Source organism: Adiantum capillus-veneris, chromosome 10, assembly GCF_014529385.1.
Source record: "Adiantum capillus-veneris isolate H3 chromosome 10, ASM1452938v2, whole genome shotgun sequence".
In the NCBI taxonomy this organism is placed as follows: Eukaryota; Viridiplantae; Streptophyta; class Polypodiopsida; order Polypodiales; family Pteridaceae; genus Adiantum; species Adiantum capillus-veneris.
The window spans coordinates 96,870,204-96,880,199 of record NC_140940.1 but is presented as its reverse complement, the minus strand read 5'-3'; the positions used below and the strand labels follow the sequence as shown (position 1 = coordinate 96,880,199).

General features: G+C 44.2%; 1 pseudogene; it reads left to right on the top strand.

Annotated features, from left to right (window-relative positions):
* Window positions 1-5,669: 5,669 nt before the first annotated feature.
* LOC147449309 (trihelix transcription factor ENAP1-like) lies at window positions 5,670-6,358 on the top strand (annotated as a pseudogene).
* Window positions 6,359-9,996: the final 3,638 nt, after the last annotated feature.

Genomic DNA, 9,996 nt, shown 5'->3' with positions numbered 1-9,996 from the left:
CCTCTCATAACCTGCCATTGAATCCAAGATCTGATCGATGAATGGAAGAGGATATGGGTTCTTCTTAGTGGCTCCGTTTAAGGGTTTAAAATCCACACAAATTCTCCACTTCCCATCCTTCTTTGGACTGACTACAACTGGACTCACCCATTTTGTGGTCTCCACTGGAACTATGAACCCTGCCTTCAATAACTTGTCCACCTCTACCCGCAAGGCTTCCATTTGATCTTGACCCATCCTTCTTAGCCTTTGCCGCACTGGCTTAGCACCTTCTTTCAGCTCTATATGCATCTCTTCACCCTTGAACCCTCTGATCTCTTCATATGAAGTAATGAACAAATCAGGAAAACTAGTTAGCATATGCAAATATATATCCTTCTCCATAGCTGAGAGGTCTCCACTAATCATTTGCGTCATTAATTCCTGCTTCTTTGACAACTCAAACTTGGTTTGCATCAGCCCTTCAATCACTTCATAAGGCCCTTCACTTTCATCTTCAACCTCATTCGCAAATGTAACTAAACCAATCTCCTGGATTTCTTTGTCTATCAAAAGAAATGCAACATCAGCATCCTCATCACTGCTGGTAGTGCTATCACTGTCCTCATCTGTCACCGTGGAAGAGTCTTCATCACTAGACTCATCCTCATCTTCATAAAGCTCCTCTAATCGTTTCCTTGTGTCCATATTATAAAGCTTCTTGGTACCTGTCTTTCCATAGAGACTAATCGTACCATGTCGCCAATCTTGAACAGCTCCCACTGCACGTAACCACGGTCTGCCCAGTATAATAGGATATGCTCCCAGCCCTGCTGGCATCACATGAAAATCAACCACTGCCTTTGCATCATATGCCTCCACTTATAAGCTCTTTACAACACCTAAGCATTTTACTTTTTGATGGTTTGCCAATCTGATCCGAAACCCTGATACCCCAGCCACTGTGAGACCCATCTTCTCAACGCATGAGTGTGTTATGACGCATATTTGGGCTCCGCCATCCGCATAACCTTGTCCCAAATTTTTCCTTTTATGCCACACATCTACTATTGGACAAATGTCTGGTAGCTCATCCATTGCCAACACCTTTACTGAACCTCTCTCTGGCTCTTTCTCCATTGGGTTAACCATCCTCTTCCACTATCGCTTTAGCTTAGGCACCATCTCTATAAGCTGCCCAAAAGTAACATCTACCTTCCTGCTCGTCAGATCCTCCCTCAAGTCATAGCTTAATTGCCCATCCCCTAGTGGAAAATCTGAAACATGAAACTTTCGACGAGCTCTCCTTTTCCTCTTGGCCTTGACATCCTCGCCTTCATGGCTCTTTCCTTTCTTCTTACTAGGACCTGGGGCACTTCTTCCTTCCTTATCCTCTGTGGTCCTCTTCCCAATAGGCATCACTAATGTATCCTCTAGCTTTGATGCCTTCTCCAAGGTGACCACACTTAGCACTTTTGTCTTTCCCTTTTCCTCCTGGGTCAGTCCACTGGTTTCTTCGTCTCCCTTAATTTCGATGCCATAATCATTTGACCTAGTTAGCACCTGTCTTGGCAATGGATACATGTCTCCCCCCATCCTTGGTGGCTTATCACATTGAGGGCTGATGTGACCCAACTCTCCACAATTATAACATGTGGGCTTCTGCCTCCAAAACCTACCATTGCTTTGTCCAACACCATTCCTAGGCCTTTCTTCACCTCCTTGCTGATTTGCAAACCTCCCTCGACCTCGATTATTTCCCACTTGACCTAGCATGTTTAGGCTGAGATTCTTCATCAAATCTACCATTTGCCTCATGTCTTGCCTTAGCCCATCATCTTGCACTGCTGTAGTGACCACTGCTGGCATAACCTGAGTAGTAACAGGAACCACTGGTTCATGATGAACCCCTGACATACGACCTTGTAGAGAGTCCATAGGCTGAAATTCAGACCTCATGGGCAAAGACTCCACCCCTAACTGGCTCATTTTCCTCAGCTTCCACTCTTTGTTCCTTGCTACCTCTAGTGCATCTTCATATGTCCTAGGCTTCTTTAGCTCCACTCTCCAACGTATATTCTCCCAAAGACCAGCTAAGAACCTGTCCTTCTTCATCATGTCAGGCGGGGGTACCTGTGGTGCTAAGGCCTTGCACATTCGCTCCCATGCCAATGAGAACTTACGTATGTACATATCTACTGGCTCACCTTCCTTTTGCACCAAAGCCTGTACTTCTTGCCACACTTTGTCAGGATCTTCTATCTTCATAAACTCCACTTCCAACCCATGTCGTAGATTGTCCCAACTCAACCTTACAGGTGGATCAGCCACACGCAACTTCTCTTCAAATGCTTTAGACCAAACTCGTGCATCACTCTTCAAACAAATTTGGAGAAGGCGTAACATTTGCGTAGGGTCATGAATCTGGTTGCTAATGCAGGCAACCTCCATCTTTTCCAAAAATTCTTCCACATCCTCATCACTTCTTCCATGAAACTCGGGATAAGAGAAAGCCATGGCTACCCAAATTATGATGCCTTGAGAACCCCTTCGAACACACGTGCAAGAACCCAAAACTTTTCACTACCCAATCCCCAGAAACTTCAATAGAGCTCAGCTTTAGATAAGGACAAACACATGCACATCAAATGAGTTTTCATAGTTAATCATCGGAATGACAACAGGCAAAGGACATTCCAGGATCTCTCTCAATCTTCTTGGCCCAAACATAAAGACTATGCGCTGCTGGAAAAAGATCTTCCTGGACACATGAACATTTATCTAGATTCTTTGAGTTAAATGAAATGGAGTGAATTGAGGGCCATTTTGATCATCCATTAAAGCCAACCATGAAGCTCCCAAGAAGGCACACCTGACTCAACCTCTGATTTTGCCAAAATTTCAGCAGCATAACAGCATAAATGGCTCAAAATACCAAAAAACCAGCCATCATAACTTGGGAAAATTTCGACAGAGTTTCCCCAGAAGTAGAGCAATGAGAACCCAAAATATAGACTGTCTATGTATGCATAAACTGTCAACAATAGAACCCGAGCATCAAGTAGGACTCACTAGTACATAGCCTATGGCGAGGTCACAAAAAGGGTGCTCCAGCTACCTGTATCACCGAAAGGATCTCCACATTTGAGAATCCCCCAGCTCAATAAAAACCTCACGCTATCGACCCTCACACGAAGGCTAATGCAAATCGCATATAGTCAAGTCTCAGAAATGACTATCTTCCAGACCAAGTCTCATAAATGGCTGGGACTGCCAAATACAACCAAGTATGGCTCCACAAATGCGTACAATGGCAATTTCCACAAGTAACGTACAATCCAGCAGACAATGCGCTCAAATAGGCGCCAAGTGGTGCATACCCACAACCACTGCAAGTGACATCACTGCTAGTATATCACTGTACTCCAGCTACCTGTACCTGTGTGAATCACTTGTATGTGTATCTGTAACCTGTAACCTGCAACCTGTAACCTGTAATTCCGAATCTCGAAGCTCGAAGCTCGAAGCAGAAGGTACTCGAAGAAGATCCTCCGTGGGGGCACCAAAAGAATGTGAGCGGGATGAAAACACATACACCGCCTCTATAATGACCCGACACACACTCTTGGGAAGATACACACACACACTATGGGGCACCACTCGGCTTAGACAACACACCTGGCCGAGACAGGGAACACACCTCTGGAGTGAGAGGAGAGAAACTATCCACTTGCCCACTCCACATACACACACACACACACACACACACACCCCCAAAAAACTCAGCTCAAAAGAGGAGAATTTCTGATGTTTAGATACAACTGAGCTTGGGCCAACACCAATGGGGCAAATAGCTCACACAATATGGGTAAAAGAAGCCAGATACAATCACAAACTGGAGCAGAAACTTCGCTCATAGGAGAAACTTACACAGAAAAATAGCAGGAAAAGAGTGAGGAATTTGGCAAAATGGACAGCGCCATCGCGTCTGGAACGGCCCAAAACCCCAGTCTACAATGTCAAAGTGCTCAAATCTGACCTCGGATGAGCAGTTTACGGCCAAAACAGGCTCCAAAAACCCAAAAAACACACCTGCGGCTGTTCCTCCTCTCTTCTCCATGTTTTTTCTGGTCTTCTCGCTCTTTTTTTAGTTCCCACACTTATCTTTTTTACTTGGGCACCCTTGGCCTTTTAGATGACCTCAAACGGACCCCGAACAGGCCAAAAATTGACCTCGTAGTGCATAGTTGTCACCTTTTTGCATCATTCGCACACCTGGCACTCAGCTTTTTTCCAATAATGCATCTCGCCACCACGTGAAGTGGACCCAAAAAGTGGTCCTAATGATGACCTTTCTGCATAACTCTCACAAGAAAACACCACTTTGTGTCCGTATTCATCCACGTGCAAATATTGACCCCGTTCGGCCTCCTAGCGCCACTCGATGCCATCTGACGCACCTGCTTACCTCATGTCGTCGGCCCGCGGATAGCTTCCTTGAGAAGTTTTACACGCTATAAACTCCTCATTATTGTAGAAAAACACAGTGGTACTGGTAATAGTGAAAATCGATGCACTATGTACATGCTGTCCTACCTGTACACATGTGGGCCCCACATAACCACCTGGCTCTAGAAAATGGGCAATCCTTTATTCGATGCACCATGCATGTATATGTACATATGCGCAATCCCTTGCTTCAAAAAACTCCTAACAACGTCTTGGGTTCAAACCCCCGCTCCCCTACGGCGCCGCCATTTTTTGGGTGGACTTGCCCGCCTCGAGATCCCCACCATTTTCCTTCACCATCGATCCCTTTACCCGCCCCCATGTCCCATCCTGTGTCACTTAGTGTTGTGGGAAGTCCCCCCCTACCTTGCATTCGGGACGGCCAGCTTGGAACAAAGGCCACCTCAATCGTTCGCGATCCTTCTGCTGCTTCTCCTGCTGCAAAACCTGTCCACGGCGCTTGAATACAAGCAAGGTAAGGTTCTTACACACTTAGATAAGCTTCAATACCAGCGCTTTTCTCTCTCTCTCTCTCTCTCTCTCTCTCTCTCTCTCTCTCTCTCTCTCACACACACACACACACACACACACACACACACACACATACACAAACACAAACACATAGAAACAAGCGTTTTTATTTAGTGTTCACACACACACACACACACACACACAAACGTTGTTATTTGGTGTTCTCACACACACATGTACACAAAAAGAGACACGTCGTCGCTTAGTCTCAACAGATAATCGTGAGAGAATTATGCATTGTTTCTAATTTATGCATCGTTACAGTAGGCCATATCATGCATCGTTACAGAAAGAAGCGAGAATCAAGCATCGTTACAATAAGAAGAGCGAGAATCATGAATCTTTTTCTTCACACACACACATGTACACATGCGTTAAAGATAGAAGCTATATGGTTTTTTATACACACATAGCATTATGTTTACGCATAATTTTCATTTGTCGTCTTACTACGTCATATTCCGCAGTATGTCTTCTCACCTCTAGTCACGGCTAGCATGCGGAGAGGTAGGCGAGGGGAGGCTGGAAAGTCTTCTAGGCCCTCTTGGGCAATGCACTTGCAGTCGGCGCCAGTGGGAGATGAATGTGAGGAGTACGTTCCTCTTTTCCAAGATGCCACGCCTTTTGAGCAAGGATCTTACGTCGCTTTGATGGAGGAGGCTATGGTTACGCCTCCTTCAGCTGGAAAAAAACGATCCAAGGTAGATATTTCCTCACAATCACAGGCCCCAAGTGAGCAGCCAAAGATCACAAATGCAAAGACTCAACCACCAGTGCAGACACCACATGAATCAGACATAAGCACAAAAGGGACGCAACATGCTAGGGCAACGGCAGTTATATGGGACGACAAAAGCACACATACTCTCTTGTGAGTCTATGAGAAGCAATGGTCACATATCAAGAAAAGTAATTTTTGCCCTAAGGATTGGGAAGATTTGGTCTTTGCTCTAAATCGAGAGATCTCGGGTAACTTCAATCCTGAGCATGCAAGAAACCGAATCGACACACTTAAGAAGCTCCACAAGAAAGAGCTTTCAAAACAAAATTCTATTGGCAGTATTCCCAGCACCTGGGCATTCTTTGACCAATACGACGCTTTGTGGGGGAAGACGCCAAAGAGCACAGGCATAGCTGTGCACTTGATAGGGAGAGCCACAGGCCTGTATCATCCATAGCGAATACACCCATAAACTGCGATGGTGTTGAGAACGATGGTACGTCGGGTCAAAATCCTCAGCCTGATACTATGGATTTGGACGGAGTATTTGGCAAGAAAGTCAAGCAACTGAAAAAATATAGCTTGGGCACAATGGCCAAGACATGGGAGATGGGATGAAACAGATTGTTAGGCCTACAAGCGTGCAGAAGACAAGAAGACAAACACCTTGCGAGAGCTTGAGACTGCCAGAATGTTGCATGAGGAGAGACTCTCAAAGATCAGAGAGGAGGAAGAGGAAGCGTCACCAGATCTTCTTGGAGATCACCAAGCTTATCTCTAAGAAGACAGAGCAATAAGTTTATTGGCACATAACCACAGTAAAATCTACATTTGTTTTGAGCACTACCACATTTCATTGCAGAGTAATTAATATGTAGACATGTTCTGTTTTTGTGCATGTGAGTCTTTGGTGGCCCTTTACATTGTGTTGTCTCGTGTGCATCCTTACTCGTATTCAGGTATGTCGTTAACTTACTTCGTAGTTTGGATATTTATTTTCTTTGCGTTATTTTGTGATTCCAGATCATTATGTTCGTTTTAAATCATAGGATGGAAGAGTGGTGCATCTCTTTGGGATGATGACATTGTTGAGTGACAATCCACTAGGCCTTGCTAGTACATCACATGGTCAACGCTTGGAGGAATTGGAAAACAACTTCTTCATACTTATGTTTACTTATGCACGGTTGTGTTGTGGGATGGCGGGGGTGCTTGAGTCAGTGGCATGGCGTTTTGCACCAAGAGTATGGTGGTGTTTTCCTCGCCAACAAACGTTCTTTCGCAGTGTGCACAGTGTGCTTTGTTCTACAGCTCGCCTAGCAAATCAAGATCCCTATTGTTTTGCATATCGCATGTCTCGTAGATCCTTTCTTATGCTACTTAACATGATTTGTACACTACTTCCGACAAGGGGAGTCAGGTTTGTGTGCGCTCCTTGCCGCACTGTCGAAGCAAGGGACTTGCCAATACACCGTGTGCGAGCCACAAACGGCTCCAAGCACACAACAAGCCTAAACTAGCAAGCTCAAGGAAACAAAGGGTGTGTCACTCACCGCTCTACGCTCGCCTTCGTGGTGGATTCCTCGCCGCGATGAAGAAGAAGCTGCAGTCGTGCCGCGCTCAACCGCTTCGCCGCCGTCGTGCCTTCGTAATGCTCGATCGCACACACACTCTCCCTCTCTCTCTCTCTCACACACACACACACACAAGGAGGTGAAGAAGAAGAAGAAGATGGAGATGGAGCAAGAGCACTCTTCTATTGCACAAATGAGAGAATGAGTAAAAATTAGGTTTAGTTGGCTTTTATAGGAGCTCACCCCATTCACACTTGGGCGCCCATGCTTAACCAACTAATACCTTGAATGTCCAAGTTAAAGTGCGCCTCTCATCGGCGATCACTCTTACCCTTTTCCTATTGGTCCGACAAGCCCGGTACCTGACTCTACCAAATACATAATACACGTCCATCGTAGGCGATAGGGTGTCCGTGTGCCGTCAGGGTTAACATGCCCCCCTTCCTGATGTAGATTCCGTCCTCGGAAGCTATTAAGTTGAAGCTGGGTCGTCGAGGTGGAAGAGCATTTGAGATGAATGTCCTTAGCCTTCTTCAGTCACTGCAAAATCAAACAACATTGGCACAGTAATTGCATTCTCTTAAAAAGCATATGTAGTTTTAGGTAGACACATTGATTGGTCAAAGAATTTCAAAAAATTTGGTAGCAATGAACATTAAATTGCAATGTAATCAAATGCATAAACAGATGTAAAGGTAAAAAATTAAACAAGTCTGGGGTCGCTAATTTGACGGTCGAAAGGCACTAGAGATCGAATATTAATACCATGGGTAAGCTTCTTAATTTTCTGTGGTCGATTAAGTTGTTTAATCGTGAGAGCCAAGTATTCATGTTCGAGGGCTGACTAGAGGCTATATCTAGAAAACCTTGTAGTTAAGCTACTATAAAAGGAATTTCTCATGAAATCATTGCCTGACTGATTACTTTTTCTTTGACCCCCCCCAAGTCTTTTCACATTGATTCAATTATGATGTGTGTGCTTATTTTGTATGCCTTGGGTTTTTTGCTTTTCAAGGAAAAGCGCCCACACTGGGAACCTCTAGGGCTCTAGTATCATAGGCGATACATGTGAGTGAAGTACCAAATCAAGCTGAGATTTCTCTTCCAGCTTAAAATTTTACATTGTGGCACTTTGATTTTTTGTTTGTTCATTTTCAACATTTAAATTTTGTAACTTTGGGGGGTCATATAACACTGTTACCCTCCCCAGGCTCATCACATTAGTAAACTCCCTTTATAATACTTAAGCTAAAGTCACTAGGGTTAAGCCCACTAGAAAGCCCTAGTACATTTCATACAATGCTGCCTAAATCGGATTAAGAACCTAAGTAACCATTGCTTATTAGGAAGGCATTCCCCATGGTATTAAGAGAAGATTTCTAATACCTAGCTTGGTCAAACTAGCTTAGTCGGACTGCTTGATTTTTAAACCTAGACAAGTGATTATGACAAAACATTACATTGAATTAAATGTTTGATACTAAGCAAATGCACTGAATATTATGCTACCAATCACAATCAAAGCAAACAAACATGGATGCAAAAAAGATAACGGCAATGCTAATGGACATAAAACACCTGTTTGTGTCGATGGTCGCGCTTGATTTGAAGTGTGAACGAGAGAAAGGTTCCATGAAGGTCCAAATCCTATCAATAGCAACACGCTCCTGTACACACTAGGAAACAAAAGGAATACCTCTAGGAGGCACATTAGTGGGAAAAGAGAACTTTTCTAATCTCTCAACTCTAAAACAGAAACACTCCTAACGTACTAATCTTACCTACCCTCCATCACTCAAGTGATGAGGATCGAAGGTGTTTTATGGCATAGGTTTCTGTTTCACTGTACCAGATGTGACATGTGTAGGTCTGAGTCAATGTTTTGACTTTTATTGTGCATACTCGTTTGCTAATTGCTCTTGCTCTTTATTTGTATTTTTTATTTTTTTGTGAGTATAAAGCTTTATATGTACATTCCCTAAGATCGGAGATTAAGAGGTCAGGGAAAAAGGTTGAGAGGGAAGCAAGTGAATGATGACTGTCAGCAAACACTCCCCCCTTCCTTGGGTAGATCATACCGTTTGAAATGAGCTTGTCACCCTTTGAAACCAATTGTTCCAGTTGGTAATAGGTGAGGATTTTTTCCAGTAGTTTTCTATTACCCTAGGTGCCTCGTCAAGTTGCAAGGGCGGTAAGGTACTCTCCCAGGATCGAACTTGAAGTGGTTCATTAGGTGATTCTTGAACACTGGGAGGTGTGGATTCTTTTGTAGCTTCATGGAGGTCCACTACTATAGATGGAGGTTGTGTAGAAGCTTTTACCTCTATGGATGTATTACATGAGGAGCTAGAAGCTTCATGGGACTCCCCCCTTCCTGAGCTAGGTGGAACAATTCGTTCTTTCTTTGGTACCCAAACTAGCTCGGGACTAGGTATGTAGCATTCTGTGATTTTTTTCTTTCCACGATCATTGATTCGTTTTGGAGCTACGGGATTGGGCTCACTTGGGTCAGGTGTTAGGTAAGAGCACAATCTACGTTTTGGCACCCAGATTTGATCATTTCCTTGATAGTAGCCTTGGGCTTCCAATAGTCGTTTAGGGATCCATCGCAACATTTTCTTACTTTTCTTGGAGCGAGTGGTACGTTTCTTACAAGGCTTCTGTTTTTTAGCACTAGCTATG